The sequence below is a fragment of the Leucoraja erinacea genome, chromosome 10 (assembly GCF_028641065.1).
Source record: "Leucoraja erinacea ecotype New England chromosome 10, Leri_hhj_1, whole genome shotgun sequence".
Classification (NCBI taxonomy): domain Eukaryota; kingdom Metazoa; phylum Chordata; class Chondrichthyes; order Rajiformes; family Rajidae; genus Leucoraja; species Leucoraja erinaceus.
In genome coordinates this window covers 6,875,560-6,892,921 of record NC_073386.1, presented here as the reverse complement: position 1 = coordinate 6,892,921, position 17,362 = coordinate 6,875,560, and the positions used below count along the sequence as shown (strand labels likewise).

The following is a 17,362-nucleotide window of genomic DNA, read 5'->3' as shown; positions in this document are numbered from 1 at the left end:
AAGTGTGTCATCCTCGATAACAATCAGCACGGGAGCATCTCTAGGCTGCGTGCTCAGCCCTCTGCTTTACTCACTCTATACTCATGAATGCGTAGCTGGACATAGTGCGAACTCCATCATCAAGTCCACCGACGACACCACTGTTGTGGGGCGAATCACTGATGGGGACGAGTCAGAGTATAGAAGTGAGATCAACCGATTTACCAAATGGTGCCAGCACAATAACCTGGCCCTCAACACCAGCAAAAGCAAGGAACTGATTGTGGATTTTGGAAGGGGTAGGATAGGGGACCCACAGTCCTGTTTATATCAATGGTACGATGGTGGACAGGGTCAAGAACTTCAAATTCCTGGGTGTGCACATTTCCAAAGATCTTTCCTGGTCCCAGCACACTGATGCAATTATAAAGAAAGGACATCAGCGCCTCTACTTCCTGAGAAGATTACGGAGAGTCGGCATGTCAAAGAGGACTCTCTCGAACTTCTACAGGAGGCACAGTAGAAAGCATGCTGACTGGTTGATTCGTGGCTTGGTTTGGCAACTCGACGTCCAGGAGCGGAAAAGAATGCAGAAAGTTGGGACCACTGCCCAGTCTATCATCGGCTCTGACCTCCCCACCATTGAAGGGATCTATCACAGTCGCTGCCTCAAAAAGGCTGCCAACATCATCAAGGACCCACACCATCCTGGCCACGCACTCATCTTTCCGCTACCATCGGGTAGAAGGTACAGGGGCCTGACACCTGGTACATCCAGGTTCAGGAACAGCTACTTCCCCACAGCCATCAGGCTTTTAAACTCGCCATCAAACATACTCTGAACTGTAACAGCCTATTGCACTTAATCTGTTTATTTATGTGTGCATTGAATTGAACTGTTCTGTATTTATGCTTACAATATTCTGTTGTGCTGCAGCAAGCAAGAATTTCATTGTCCTATCTGGGACACATGACAATAAACTCTCTTGACTTGACTTCTTGACTTGAATCATGAACTATCTCGAGTAAAAGTAGATTAGACCAGACTTTCAAATATTGATTGGGAAGGAGAGTGCAGCAACAAATGGTCATTTATGTTCTTAGGAGTAATTATCATCAGCAATTTGTCCTGGACCAGCCACATTGAAGCAATAGCTAAGAAATCACACCGGCACCTTTCCTTCCTTAGAAGGCTTGGGAGGTTCAGCATGTCCCCAACAACTCTCACCAACTTGTACAGATGCGCTGTAGAAACCATTTTATCGGGATGCATCACAGCATGGCTTGGAAAGAGCTCCATCCAAGACCACAAGAAATTGCAGGGAGTTGTGGACGTAGCCCAGACCATCACACAAGCCAACCCTCCTTCCATGGACTCCATCTACACTTCACACTTCTTTGGCAAGGCCACCAGCATAACCAAGAACCAGTCTCACTCCGGCCACTCCCTCTTTCCCCTCTCTCATCAGGCAAGAGGTACAGTACTTTGAAAACACATACCGACAGATTCAGGGACAGTTTTGTCCCAGTTGTTATCAGGCAACTGAACCATCTTTTCACCAGCTAGAGTGCGGTCCTGACCAACCATTCACCTCGTTGGTGACCTTCGAACTATAATCTATAGATCTAGAGATCGATAATCGGACTTTATCCGCTAAATAATATACCCTTTATCCTGTATCTGAATATATTTTGTTAGAGAATATATTTCTAAATAGAGAATTAATATTTTTAAATATTTCTTAATAGAATATTCTACTATAGAATATATAATTGTTATAGTTTGGCAGTCGAGACAATCGGGTAAAATAAAATTCTTTATTTTTAAACGAAAATAAAGCGATTACCCAAGTCGCTTTTAAACAGCCAAAAATAACGAAGCCGTGAAAGACCTGTCCTCCAGAAAATATCGAAAATGTCGGATCGCCAGGTACAGGGCGAGGAGCTCCCGGTCGAACGCGCTGTAGTTGTCCTTGGGGGGTCGCAGATGATGGCTTAGAAAAGGCCAGCGGCCGTCAATGAGCTGCTCCAGCACGCCTCCCACTACCGTATCGGAGGCGTCTACCGTGAAGGCAGTCGTGGCAGTGGCACGTGGGTGCACTAGCATGGTGGCTTTGGCCAGCGCCTCCTTCGCGACGTCAAACTCGGCCACAACCTCGTCCACATGAGGTCCCGTCGCTTACCGGCGAGGCACTGGAACAGAGGGCGCATGATCCTGGCAGCTGCCGGCACGAAACGATGATAAAAGTTCACCATGCCAACAAACTCCTGCAGCCCCTTGACGGTGAGCGACCGGGGGAACGCCCAATGGCCTCTACCTTGGTGGGTAATGGGGTCGTGCCCTGCGAGGTGACATGATGCCCCAGGAATGAAATTGTGCAGAAGCCGAACTGGAACTTGGCAGGGTTGACTACTAGTCCATCATCCTAGAGCCACTGGAACAGCGCCCGTAAGTGCGTGTAGTGTTCCTGTTGGGAACAGCTTGCAACCAGGATGAATATAAAGTCCAATCCCCGATCCACCATGTCCATGAGCCGTTGGAATGCCTGCGCGGCATTCTTTAACCCAAACGGCATACGCAGCCACTCGAAAAGCCCAAACGGGATGGTGGTAGCGGTCTGAGGCACGTCGTCAGGATGAACAGGAATCTGGTGGTAGCTTGGGATAAAAGGTGGCACCCTCCAGATAAGCTGTGAAATCCTGGATATGTGGAACCGGGTAGCAGTCCGTGGTCGTAACGGCGTTCAGGCGCCGATAATCCCCGCATGGTCTCCACCCCCCCAGATGCTTTAGGGAACCATGTGCAACGGGGACGCCCACGGGCTATCAGAGCACCATACGATTCCCATGTCCTCCACCAATTTAAATTCCTCTTTGGCAATGCACAGCTTGTCGGGCGGGATCCTGCGCGCCCGTGCATGTAATGGCAGTCCCGCGGTGGAAATATGGTGCACCACCCCGTGCTTAAGGGTGGTCGCATGAAAACGGGGGGGGGTGAGGAGCACCGGGAACTCTGCGAACAGGGAGGCATAGGAGCCCTCTACCTCGGCCATTGCGCTCAGCTGCGGGGCTGGGAGGTTCCGCGGGTCGCGGGGCTGGGGAACGCCGGTGGAATGAGGCACCCGAAGCGAAAAGGCCCGGAGGAAATCGGCACCCAGCATCGGCTGGGCCACGTCCGCAACGGTAAAAGTCCAGAGTATAAGGAGGAGTCAAAGTTGAGAGAGAGAGAGTCCGCGTGCCATGCGTGCGGATGGTGCTTCGGTTGACGGCGGTCAGGGCGGGGCCTCGCTTACTGGCACGGGTGTCCAGCCCAGTCGGGGGGGAGGATGCTCACGATGGCCCCGGAGTCCACCAGGAAGCGAAGTCCGGAATGGCGGTCCCGAACGTAGAGGCGGTGATTCTAGCCAATTGCGATAGCCTTTACTGACGATCGGCCGAGGCATTTTCCCGCAAACAAACAGGGTCCTCAGCACACCAGTGTTGGTGGTAGGAACAGCACTGGTGCTTACCCCGGTCTCCGGCGGGCGGCTGTGGCGTGGTGACGGTAGCGGAGGGTTGGGCATCTCTGCGGGGCTGCTGGTGCGAGGGCATGGAAACCCGGTTGATGGACCCGCCGTCCTGCTGTTTGGCGGTCGTCGAAATCTGACCCAGTGAGGAGCGGGCGGATGTCATCGGGCATCTGCTATAGGAATGCCTGCTCGAACAGCAGGCAGGGTCTGTGGCCGTCCATCAGGGCGAGCATCGCGCTCATGAACGTAGAAGGTTTCCGATCACCAAAGCCGTCCATGTGGAGAAGGCGGGGGCGGCGCGATCGCAGTGGCTGATCCCAAAAGTGCGGAGCAGTAGGGCCTCAAGGCCCTCGTACTTGCTGATTGCTGGAGGATCCTGCAGGTATGGTAGCAACCGGGTGGCCATTTCTTGGCTAAGCGCTCCGACCACGTAGAAATATCGGGTGGCGTCGGCGACGATATTTCGGAGGTAGAATTGGGCCTCAATGTGGGCGAAACACAATTGAGTCTGCTCTGCCCAGAAAACGGGCAGTTTCAGGTCCTCATCATTTTGCTGGGGGAGCTGGGCGTCGGGGTTAGCGGCGGCTTGCATGGTCGAAGGCCGAATAAACGATCGGACTGACGGGGTCACCAGTTTGGCAAGTCGAGACAATCAGGTAAAATAAAATTCTTTATTTTTAAACGAAAATAAAGCGATTATCCGAGTCGATTTTAAAAAGCCCAAAATAAGGAAGCTCCCCAGAACAGGGTGGAGCTTGAAAGAATGCTTTACCAAAAAGCCCGCGAAAACACTCCCGCTATCACATGACCGCGCCAGACATTAATGAGGGTGTTATTCCCCAGGCCACCACTAGGCGCCGCCACAATAGAATATATAACTGAATATATATAGTATTAATATTACTGAATATAATATATTCTTACATAGATTACACATCTGAATAAATTCAGGTAATATTTCTGAATGGAATATATTATTTTTGTAGATTACATATCCGAATAAACAGAAATAATATTTCTGAATAGAATATATTCTTTTATAGATTACATTAGTAAGTATGCAGATGATACTAAGATAGGTGGGGTTGTGGATAATGAAGTAGATTTTCAAAGTCTACAGAGAGATTTATGCCAGTTGGGCTGAAAGATGGCAGATGGAGTTTAATGCTGATAAGAGTGAGGTGCTACATCTTGGCAGGACAAATCAAAATAGGACGTACATGGTAAATGGTAGGGAATTGAAGAATGCAGGTGAACAGAGGGATCTGGGAATAACTGTGCACAGTTCCCTGAAATCTCATGTAGATAGGGTGGTAAAGAAAGCTTTTGGTGTGCTGGCCTTTATAAATCAGAGCATTGAGTATAGAAGTTGGGATGTAATGTTAAAATTGTACAAGGCATTGGTGAGGCCAATTATGGAGTATGGTGTACAATTTTGGTTGCCTAATTATAGGAAGGATGTCAACAAAATAGAGAGAGTACAGAGGAGATTTACTAGAATGTTGCCTGGGTTTCAGCAACTAAGTTACAGAGAAAGGTTGAACAAGTTAGGGCTTTATTCTTTGGAGCGCAGAAGGTTAAGGGGGGACTTGATAGAGGTCTTTAAAATGATGAGAGGGATAGACAGAGTTGACGTTGATAAGCTTTTCCCACTGAGAGTAGGGAAGATTCAAACAAGGGGACATGACTTGAGAATTAAGGGACTGAAGTTTAGGGGTAACATGAGGGGGAACATCTTTACTCAGAGAGTGGTGGCTGTGTGGAATGAGCTTCCAGGGAAGGTGGTGGAGGCAGGTTCGTTTTTATCATTTAAAAATAAATTGGATAGGGATATGGACGGGAAGGGAATGGAGGGTTATGGTCTGAGCGCAGGTGGGACTAGGGGAGATAAGTGTTCGGCACGGACTAGAAGGGTCGAGATGGCCTGTTTCCGTGCTGTAACTGTTATATGGTTATACCTGTATAAACATAGAAGTAATAAACTATAAAGGAACAACTGTTCAGGAACAGCTTGTGTTCTGTCTGATTTAATTGTTTTATTTTCCCTTCTCCATCCTAGCGTGTGGAGCGGGTAACGATGCACAGCAAGCAGGCGCTCGCCTTACCTGTGGCCTCGGGCGTGCTCCCGCTCCCCCGCGGCCGTTGACGACGCTCCCGCCCCAGTGCGATGACCGCTCCCCCGCGGCCGTTGACGACGCTCCCGCCCCAGTGCGGGGACCGCCCCCCCCCGCCGCGGCCGTTGGCGCGCGCTCCCGCAGATCAAAAACTGCGCCCGAGTTGGGGGGCCCGCGCCCGGGGGTGGGGGAGGGCTGAGCGGGCGAGGAGTGTACTGAGTCGGCGCAGAAGCGTGCCTGGCACCGGGGATCTGTGATGAATCCAGTTGAGTGCGAAGTCGGCGCCATCTTTGATGCAGTCACAGGGGAGATTCATCAGTCAAGATCATAGAAGGAACATAAAAATGCTGGAGAAACCAGCGGGTGCAGCAGCATCTACGGAGCGAAGGATCATAGAGTCAAGATTGTGAAAGAAGGGACAAACAGATGCTGGTTTACACCGAAGAAAACAGACACAAAATGCTGGAATTTCTCAGCCGGACAGGCAGCATCTCTGGATAGAAGGAATGGAAGAGGGTCTGTCTTATGTACCAAAGCAGAACAATGAAACTCTTTCTTGCAGCAGCTTAACAGGTCTGTAAACACAGTACTCAAGAGATAACATCATAAAAATAAACTAAAACACAAGAAGTTCAATGAAAATCTAGTATTATTGGCAAACAAGAGAAGCCTGAGGTCCCTGGTGCAACCAAGATAGTTTGTATAGGAAGGAACTGCAGATGCTGGATTCAAACGAAGATAAATACTAAGAGCTGAAGAAACTCAGCAGATCAGGCAGCATCTCTGGAAAAAAAGGAACAGGTGAAATTTCAGGTCGAACCCTTCTTCAGATTGAGAGTCAGCGGCAACCTGACTCTCAGTCTGAAGAAGGGTCTCAACCCGAAACGTCACATATTCCAATATAGTTTGTAGTTTAGTTGTAGTGTTCAATAGCCTGATGCTGATCATAGTTCAAGTTCAATTCACATTTATTGTCAAATGCACCAATTGGTACAGTGAAATTTGAGTTACCATACAGCCATATGAATAAAAAGAGCACAATTGAATACACATAACAAGAGTAGTTGAGTATAGGAGCAAAGAGGTCCTTCTGCAGTTGTACAGGGCCCTAGTGAGATCACACCTGGAGTATTGTGTGCAGTTGTGGTCCCCTAATTTGAAGAAGGACATTCTTACCATTGAGGGAGTGCAGCATAGGTTTTCAAGGTTCATTCCAGGGATGGCGGGACTGTCATATGCTGAGAGAATGGAGCGGCTGAGCTTGTATACTCTGGTGTTTAGAAGGATGAGAGAGGATCTTATTGAAACATATAAGATTATTAAGGGTTTGGACCGCTAGAGGCAGGAAACATGTTCCCGATGTTGGGCGAGTCCAGAACCAGGGGCCACAATCTAAGAATAAGGGTTAAGCCATCAACAGAGACGAGAAAACATTTCTTCTCATAGAGTTGTGAGTCTGTGGAATTCTATGCCTCAGAGGGCAGTGGAGGCCAGTTCTCTGGATACTTTCAAGAGAGAGCTCTTAAAGATAGCAAAGTCAGGGGATATGGGGAGAAGGCAGGAACGGGGTACTGATTCGGGATGATCAGCCATGATCACATTGAATGGCGGTGCTGGCTCGAAGGGCCGAATGGCCTAACCTGCACATATTGTCTATTGTGTAATAGAGTTTAACATAATCATTCACCACAGCGGAATCAACATTTCTCACTGTGATGGAAGGCAATAAAGTTCAGTCACTCTTCCTCTTCGTTTACCCGTAGTCGGGGCCTAGAACCCTCCGCAGTCACCGTACGGATGGCCCGATGTACAGGCCGTCTCGCCGGGATGATCGAAACTCCGATGTCGGAACGGACCGGAACATGCTCTACGGGTTGGAGTTTTAGAAGCTGTTCATAGAACAGTACAGCACAGGAACGGGCCCTTCAGCCCTCAATGCTTGTGGCGTACATGGTGCCAAGTTAAACTGATCCATATCCCTCTATTCCCTGCACTTCCATGTGGCTATCCAAAAGCCTCTACCATATCTATCTCCATCACTACCCCTGACACTGCGTTCCAACCATCCACCATTCTCTGTGTAAAATAATTTGTCCTGCACACCACCTTTAATCTTTGCTCCTCTCACCTTAAAGCTAGTATTTGATGTTTTCTGTGGAAAGGAGTCATTTTTTTCATAGAGGATGGTGAATCTTTGGAATTCTCTCACTGAGCTATAGAGGTTCATTCATTGAATTCACCCAAAGCAGACATCGATATATATCTGGACCGCACATGAATCTGCAGAAAATGGTGTTAAGGTTGATGATCACCAATGATTTTTATGAAGGGCAGAACAAGCTCAAAGGGCAAATGGCCTACTTTTACTCAATTTAACCAGTTAAATAATTACTCCCAGCAACTCATCCACATCAGAAGCAGTGTACCATCAGTGAGAATTTTGGGGATTAGAGTTAGAAACATAGAAACATAGAAAATAGGTGCTGGAGTAGGCCATTCGGCCCTTCGAGCCTGCACCGCCATTCAATATGAACATGGCTGATCATCCAACTCAGTATCCTGTACCTGCCTTCTCTCCATACCCCCTGATCGCTTTAACCACAAGGGCCACATCTAACTCCCTCTTAAATATAGCCAATGAACTGGCCTCAACTACCTTCTGTGGCAGAGAATTCCAGAGATTCACCACTTTGTTGATTGAAGGATAATGCAAAACTGACACAAACCTGAATTCTCGAAGACTGAAGGTGAAAATTGAAAGCTGAATTTTAATACTTTATACTCCAACATACCTTAATGTTGGAATTTTAGTATGCATCAAGATCTTTGCACAAAAATATGTAATTTCAAATATTTTCAATACATAATACTGGACAGTAACTCAGATATAGACATTGTCAAGTATGTGGATTCAAAACCTCAAGATACAATTCATTAAATCATACCACATGTTTACACCAGAGGGCAGTCATATCCCATACAATAACATAGCTTGCCTGTATTACTCCACAAGTGAACATGAAGCACCTTTTTATCATTTTCCGAAACCACAATGCCTGGCTCTGTTAACAATCAGCAGGACATTGTCATTTTGACTGCAAAGATTTGCCTGAAAGCCAACAAATTGTTCATTCCAAACAACACATTAAATTAAAAGACTGGAGACACAAGGAACTGCAGATGTCGGTTTATAAAAAGACACAAAAGTGTCCCCAGAAAAGGGCGGCATGGTGGCGTAGCGGTAGAGTTGCTGCCTTATCGTGTCAGAGACCTGAGTTTGATCCTGACTATGGGTGCTCTTTGTCTGGAGTTTGCACGTTCTCGCTGTGACCACGTGGGCTATCTCCGGGAGCTCCGGTTTTCTCCCATACTCCAAAGACGTGCTGGTTTGTAGGTTAATTGGCTGCTGAGAAACTTTCCCTAGTGTGTAGGATAGAACTAATGTATGGGTGATTGTTGGTTGGTGTGGACTTGGTGGGCCGAAGGGCCTGTTTCCACACTGTATCCATAAAAATAACCTAAGATGTGCCTGACCCACAAGAAGGGTCTCGACCAGAAACGTCACCCATTCTTTTTATCCAGAGATGCTGCGTGTTCCACTGAGATACTCTTATCATTTTGTGTCTGTCTTACTCCAGTAGTAGGTGGCTTTTCAAATTAAGGCAATATTGGATTCCAAAAACCAAATGTGAAATATTATAACTAAAAGAAAAGACAGCAGCTGGAGGAACTCAGCACAAAATGTAATAATCATGTATTGTCTTTCTGCTGACTGTAGCAATGTTACAAAATTTTGAGATTTTAAAATTCAATTCTTTAATTTATCCCATCAGATAAAACATAAAAAGAAGTTTAATTTGACACCTAATTCATTTTCATATCTTCAGTATTAAAAATGTTATGGCCATTTTTATACTCGGAAATTGGCATCTTGTTCCCTATTGCTTTTTCATTGACTTAACACAAAAGCTGTGATCGAGAACATTTAAAAGCCCATAACTTTCTTAAAATTTAAGAAAACTGAAAGAAATTTTCATTTATTGTAGATTGAAGCATTCTGAAACAAATATGAAACAATCTTAATTAGATTACTTGAAATTAGAGCATATAATTAGTTAGTTACCTAATTGTAGCTAATTACAAAATTAAATTACTAGATCTAAACATCTATCCATTTCTTAAGAATAGATTAACATTTTTAAATAGCCTAAGTGTCCAAATAACATTCACACAAGAATTCAGAATATGACATAATATTTAAATCTCATTGTCATGGGTTTATAGGCCAAATGGAAGGAATTTAATGTTTAATACCTGTAAATTAATGGGCATTTAAATCAACTTGCCTGTGGGATTTTCTGGAACGCGACCATTTGGAACATTGAGGTTGCGGTGATTTTAGTCCCCCATATCGGCAGCAAATACACTGCCGGTTCTTCGCGGAAAAAAATCACCGTTTCGCAACTTAAAATGTGAATTAAATGCATCTTAAGAAACTTTTATACATAAAAATAAACTACTTTCTTTTACCTGTCCCCTACATAAAATCCGGCCCCGTTGTCGGCATTGACGGCTTCATAAGCTGATTTTAAAATCACTCCAGCGATTAACTTGTCGGGCAAATTTTTTAAAAAAACACACAGAACGGCCGTCGGAACGGTTCTTTAGCAAAAACGTTCACTCCAACAAATATAATCCAGGACCAGGTCGGAAAAAAAACGCGTTTTAACCCCGCCCCCCCCTCAAACGCGCCAAAATCGCGCACACGGCCAGTGGCAGAATTGCAGCGCCGCTGAAGGTAAGTATTGTAACATACCTACTGACTGGATATCACGTGACAAAAACTTTTCACCGTACACATGACAATAAACTAAACTGAAACTGATCAAGCAGCATCTGTGGAGGGGTTCAGGTTGAGACCCTTCATGTTATTTTTGTCGAGATGATCAAAAACATCAACTGCCCATTTCCCTTCACAAATACTGCCTGGCCAGCTGAGTTCCTCTAACTACTCTCCTTTTCTTGCTTCAGATTCCAGTAGCCACAGTTTCCCGTACCTCCTGAAATAGGCATGCAAGATGGAGATCAATATTTTTTCAAGTCACTTATGTCATCGTAGTGGTGTTTAGTTTAGATTGGTTTAGTTTTTCGAGATACAGCGTGGAAACAGGCCCTTTGGCCCACCGTGTCCGCGCCGACCAACGATCCCTACACATTAACACTATCCTACACACAATTTACACCTACACAAGCCAATTAACCACCCACCGTGATATAAACTAAATGTTTTAAGCAACCTTGAAAAAACCCCTGTAATGGCAAAATTAACAAGACATTTTACAATATGGAAGATTACACAGAAAAGCTGGAGAAACTCAGCGGGTGCAGCAGCATCTATGGAGCGAAGGAAATAGGCAACGTTTCGGGCCGAAACCCTTCTTCAGACTGATCAGGGGTGGGGGTGGGTGGGGACAAGAAAGGGAAAAGGAGGAGTAGCCGGAAGGCTGGAGGGTGGGAGGAGACAGCAGGGGAGCTGAGGAAGGGGAGGAGACAGCAAGGACTAACAGAATTGGGAGAAGTCGATGTTCATGCCCCCGGGGTGCAGACTCCCCAAACGGAATATGAGGTGCTGTTCCTCCAATTTCCGGTGTTGCTCGCTGTGGCCATGGAGGAGACCCAGGACAGAGAGGTCAGAGGCGGAGTGGGAGGGGGAGTTGAAGTGCTGAGCCACCGGGAGGTCAGCTAGGTTATTGCGGACCGAGCGGAGGTGTTCGGCGAAACGATCGCCCAACCTCCGCTTGGTCTCACCGATATAGATCTGCTGACATCTAGAGCAGCGGACGCAATAGATGAGGTTGGAAGAGATGCAGGTAAACCTCTGTCGCACCTGGAACGATTGCTTGGGTCCCTGAAAGGAGTTGAGGGGGGAGGTAAAGGGACAAGTGTTGCATCTGCTGCGGCCGCAAGGGAAAGTGCCCGGGGAGGGGGTGGGCCGAGAGGGAAGGGAAGAATTGACAAGGGAGTTATGGAGGGAGCGGTCTTTGCGGAAGGCAGATATGGGGGGAGATGGGAAGATGTGGCCAGTAGTGGGGTCACGTTGGAGGTGGCGAAACTGACGGAGGATTATTTTTTGTATGTGATGGCTGGTGGGGTGAAAGGTGAGGACTAGGGGGACTCGGCCCTTGTTGCGAGTGCGGGGATGGGGAGAGAGAGCAGTGTTGCGGGGTATGGAAGAGACCCTGGTGCGAGCCTCATTTATGGTGGAGGAGGGGAACCCCCGTTCCCTGAATAGTGAGGACATTTCAGATGTCCTGGTGTGGAACGCCTCATCCGTGGAGCAGATACGGCGTAGACGGAGGAATTGGGAGTAGGGGATGGAGTCCTTACAGGAAGCAGGGTGGGAAGAAGTGTAGTCCAGATGGACTACAATATGGAAGAGTTTGATTCAACAGGTCATGACCTGAGAGTGACATTCAGATTTAGATTATTTTAAAAGCTTCAGACAAATACAATGCTTTACATTTGCTCAATTAAAGTGGAAACTAAAGTTGCAAATTTTGATATATAAAATGTATTTTGCCCTTAATGGCAATTTAAGCCAATTTTAAAGTTGGCGGCACAGTGGCCTAGCGGTAGAGTTGCAGCCTGACTGCGCGAGAGAAGGAGTTTGTACGTCCTCCCCATGACCGCGTGGGTTTTCTTTGAGATCTCCGGTTTCCTCCCACATTCGAAAGTCGTATGGGTTTGTTGGTTAATTGGCTTGGTATAAATCTCTAGTATGTGTCGGATAGTGTTAATGTAAGGGGATCGCCGGTCGGTGCAGACTCAATGGGCCGAAGGGCCGGTTTCCACGCAGTATTTCTAAAACTAAACTAAAATGTTTATAAACTGAGGATGATCAGCCATGATCACATTGAATGGCGGTGCTCAAAAGGGTGAATGGCCTACTGCATCTATTGCCTATAATAAGGTTCTACCATCCAATATCCATATTCAATATAAACTGGAAAATATATTTTAGCTTTGATCGCCCCGGCGCGGGAGCTTCGATCGCCGGCTGTGGAAGCTTCAATCGCCCGAACTGCGAATGGTTCAACTCCCCCGACCGCGGGAGAAAAGGAGGAAAGAAGATAAGACTTTATTGCCTTCTATCACAGTGGGGAATGGGGGGGAGCTGCTGCGGTGGATGTTTATGTCAATTTTTTATGTAGTTGTGTGTCTTGTTGCTTTTTTGGTATGGCTGTATGTCAAATTCCTCGTATGTTGCAAAACATACATGACTAATAAATTACGATTATGATTATGAATATGGAGCTAAACTTAGACTTTTATTTAAAAGTCCTATCCTCAAACCACAATAGTTTGCTAAATAGCACAGATTTCAGTGTAGCATAAAATGGTGTGCACTAATGGTGTCTTGGCTTGACATTGTATATTAAATTGAACACACGTATTCATTAAGAGTGTATTGCAATGTCAGTAGCATTATTCCTAGTAGTCATTTCTCCTCTTCCAATTCAAGAACCAAAGTTCCTCACCTTAATTCCGGTGGGGGGGGGGGGGGGCAGGGGGGAGGGGGGGAGGGGAGCTTTCAGTGTGGTTGAAGACCTAATTTTGTGCTCATCTCAAAACAGAACTGGGAAAATCAAACCCTGATAAAGTTTAATCCTGATCACTCAAGCAGAGGAATATATGTTCACTAGAGGCATCATCATATGCCCACAGTTTTCACCTACTGACCTGAGAAAGAATTTTGATTGAGCAGGTTTGCTTTTAACCCCTAGGGCAGATTTCGACAACTAGAGTGGATTCAATTAACACAGCCAAGTTGGATCTCTCGCCAAGATATATTCCCTAGCATGAGTTTGTGGCCCAATCTCATCACTTTAAAAATGCAGGTTTTCTTAATTGCTGCTCACTTGCAGTATTATTCCTTCTAGCCTTTTGAAGTTTTAAGGACTTGTACCTAGAGCTATTTGCAAAGATGATGGACTGTGGGGATGGGGGGAGGAGATGGTTTAAGTAACATTTTACCATTTTTATTGAAAAATACAGCAGTGAAACTGGCCCTTCGTCCCACAGGGTCCATGTGACCATTAATCGCCCATTCACACTAGTTCCATGTTATCCCACTTTCTCGTTTCTCCCCACCACACTAGGGGCTATTTACCTATGAACCTGTGCGTTCTCAGGATGTGGAAGGAAATCGGAGCACCCGTAGAAAATTCAGGTGGTCATATGGACAACGTAAAAAAAACTCCGCACAGACAACACCCGTGGTCAGGATCGAACATTTGGTTGCCGGTGCTGTGAGGCAACAACTGACCATGCCACTGTGCTGGTTAAATTCAGGCAATAGGTGATGAAGGCTGCAGCAATGTTCAGGCAATTATCTAGGGAAAAGTTCATGGTTTATCCATAAAAGCCACATAACAACTGTGGGTGCTTGAAAAGGGAAAGGTATGGTGGATGGATTAACGTTATCAGGAATATCCAGTTCTATCCATTTGAAATATGATGATTTATTTTTGCAGAAGCTCGTGGACTGGCCACAGTCTCTATTGTTGTTACACCAGCAGATTTTATCCCTCATCCAAGAGCATGGACGTAATTGGTTTCAAAGTTGGATCATTCCTGTTGCTTCAAATGAATGGTTAGAACTCCTTGCAGTGCATCATTAGACTGCTTTGTTTGCCTGACCGTGCTTAAAGCGTACTCACTGGCTGTGAAACACGTTGGAACACCCCAAAAGCATGGAGAAGGCAATATTAGTTAGTTTAGAGGTACAGAGTGGAAACAGGCCCTTGAGTCCACTGAGATCGTGCCGACCATCGATCGCCTGTACTCTAGTTCTATTTTATTCCAATTTATCATCGTACACACTCGGGGCAATCTACAGAAGCCAATTAACATACGACCCCGCACGTCTTTATACAGGGGGGGAGGGGGGAAATCGGAGCAGCCAGAGAAAACCCACGTGGTCACAGGGAGAAAGTACAAACTCCGCACAGACAGTATCCATAGTCAGGATCGAACCCGGGTCTCTACCGCTGCATAAATTCAGTCTCTTTGTGCACTGCCGGTGAAGAATCAGCAGGTTTGGGGGAAGATGCACATCTTTCCCTTTCAAGCCGCCTCTCCCGTCTCTACGTCCTCTTTCTGACACCATCAACTCATTGCTGCAGACCTCTTCCCCATAGACTCACCCATGGTTTGCTTCCCCACGTTTTGAAAGCTGGCTGACCAGTCAAGCGCAAGAAAATGGAGCCATGGTGAGGTCAATTCTCTTTTATATACACCCACCTCTCCACTTGGGATGTGGTGGCATGGTCATAATCCACACTTGCTCTCGAGGAAGTGTGAAACGAACATAATCAACTTGTAACAGTTTTATTGTCATTTGAATTCTTCCTCTGCAGGAAATCTAATGGATCAGGGAATGTAGCGATTGCATTTTTCATTGAAGAAACAGAAACTCAGGTAAAAAAACTATAGTATATCTGGATTCCAATGCATTTTGAGCTGCTAAAGCTTTCATCTTTCTTACTTAAAGGAGATATACAGGCGACATTTTTTTTTGTTTTGTTTTGTCTGGGACGCGCTGGCAGGGGTGGTGGCTAAGGCAGATATGACAGTGGCATTTAAGAGACTTTTGGATTGGCACATGGATATGCAGGGAATGGAGGGATGTGGATTATTTGCAGGCAGATAAGAGATGGTCCTGGCATCACGTTCGGCAAAGACACTGTGGGCCGAAGGGCTTGTTTTTGTGCTGTGCTGTTCTACATTCTATGTTCCATCTGGTGATAAAGGCGGAACAGGGTCACGGATTATATGATTTGGACACCAACTGAAAACATCTTGTTCTTGCTAGGGGGGATCTTTATTTCGTGGTATAGTCTCAAGTCTTGGTTATAACCCAGATCCGATCACGACAGGTATTGGAGGACAGCCAAGGCTCATCCCAGAACAACACATCCATTTAGAGAGCACCTCCTAAATCTATGGTATCCACCACCTAGGAAGAGGGCAACAGATACCTGGCAATGCCACATCCAGAGGTCCCCACTCAGTCCAGCCCTGGAAACATGCCACTGTTTCTCAATTGAAGCTGGGTCTCAACCATAGAACATAGAACCGTACAGCACAGGGACAGGCTCTTCAGCCCACAATGTCTGTGACTAACATGAAGCCAAGATAAACTAATCTCCTCTGCCTGCATATTATCCATATCCCTCAATTCTCTGCATATCCATATTCCTGCCTAAAAGCCTCTTAAATGCCACATCGTATCTGCCTCCACCACCACATCTGGCAGCATGTTCCAGACACCCACCTCCCACTGTGTACAAACCTTACCTTGCACATCTCCTTTAAACTTTGCCTCTCTCGACTTAAAGTTAATCTTTGTTTTCCACCCGGCGTATAAAAGAGGTTCAGAATGTCAACCTTACCAATGCCTCTCATCATTTTATACGCTTGAATCAAGTCTTCCCTCAACCTCCGGCACTTCAGAGAAAACAGTCCACGTCCGACCAACCTCTCCTTGCAGCCAATACCCCCAAATCCAGGTAGCATTATCCCGAGACCCTCTCTTCAACACCAAAAGGACTGCATCTGTTAAAGATGGCAGCTCCCTTCCGCTTTTACCAAGGGCTTTTCCAGAATAAGCTTTTCCAGTATCGCTCACGTTCACGAACATAAAAAACATTGATCAAAACCTGATCATGTAAGCGGACAGCAGTTAGTATTCATGGTTTAACCTCAACCCCTTCCCTACATCACCCACCACCTGTGTAGGAAAGAGCTGCAGACGCTGGTTTACACCGTAGACACAAAAACGCTGGAGTAACTCAGCGGGACAGGCAGCATCTCTGGAGAGAAGGAATGGGTGACGTTTCAGGGCCAAAGGTCAAGGTCGAAGAAGGGTCTCGACCCGAAACGTCACCCATTCCTTCTACCCAGAGATGCTGCCTGTCCCGCTGAGCTGCCCACCACCTGTGATTGGCATCAGCATCAGCATCAGCGTGATCCGTACCTTCCTTACAGTGCATGGAAAGACAGCGTCCAGGGATTTCTTGTGTGGAAGGCCAGATATGACAGGAGTACAGGCTGAAAGAAGAGTACACTCCAGCAAAAAACATACCTAGAGGTGTAGACACAAGGAACTGCAGATGCTGGAATCCTGAGTGAAACACAGAGGGATGGAGTAATTCATAGAAACATAGAAAATAGGTGCAGGAGTAGGCCATTCGGTCCTTCGAGCCTGCACCGCCATTCGATATGATCATGGCTGATCATCCAACTCAGTATCCAATCCCTGCCTTCTCTCCATACCCCCTGATCCCTTTAGCCACAAGGGCCACATCTAACTCTCTCTTAAATATAGCCAATGAACTGGCCTCAACTACCTTCTGTGGCAGAGAATTCCACAGATTCACCACTCTCTGTGTAAAACATGATTTTCTCATCTCGGTCCTAAAAGACTTCCCTCTTATCCTTAAACTGTGACCCCTAGTTCTGGACTTCCCCAACATCGAGAATAATCTTCCTGCATCTAGCCTGTCCAACCCCTTAAGAATTTTCTACGTTTCTATTCAGCAGGTCAGGCAACATTTCGGGTCGGGACCTAAATTGTGTGTCATTTATATCCAAATTTAGCCTCCACTCCCACTCCCTTCTTTAAAGAAAGGCCCAACAAGTTCAAGAAACCAACTACTTCGAGGTAAGATTGTATTCTTTTATTTAGAAATAGTTGAA

The 17,362-nt window shown here is 46.3% G+C and overlaps 1 protein-coding gene and 1 long non-coding RNA gene across 2 annotated transcripts in view; one reads left to right on the top strand and one right to left on the bottom strand.

Annotated features, from left to right (window-relative positions):
- Positions 1 to 17,362, bottom strand: part of LOC129700734 (volume-regulated anion channel subunit LRRC8C-like) — an 80,311-nt gene that overhangs the window by 15,673 nt on the left and 47,276 nt on the right. The gene's annotated exons all lie outside the window — the stretch shown is intronic.
- The window catches only part of LOC129700735 (uncharacterized), a 92,937-nt gene continuing 81,286 nt past the window's right edge, over positions 5,712 to 17,362 (top strand). Inside the window, exons 1-3 of the long non-coding RNA XR_008724091.1 lie at positions 5,712 to 6,175; positions 15,022 to 15,082; positions 17,264 to 17,327. This is a non-coding gene — a long non-coding RNA (uncharacterized LOC129700735). The remainder of the gene's footprint in view (positions 6,176 to 15,021; positions 15,083 to 17,263; positions 17,328 to 17,362) is intronic.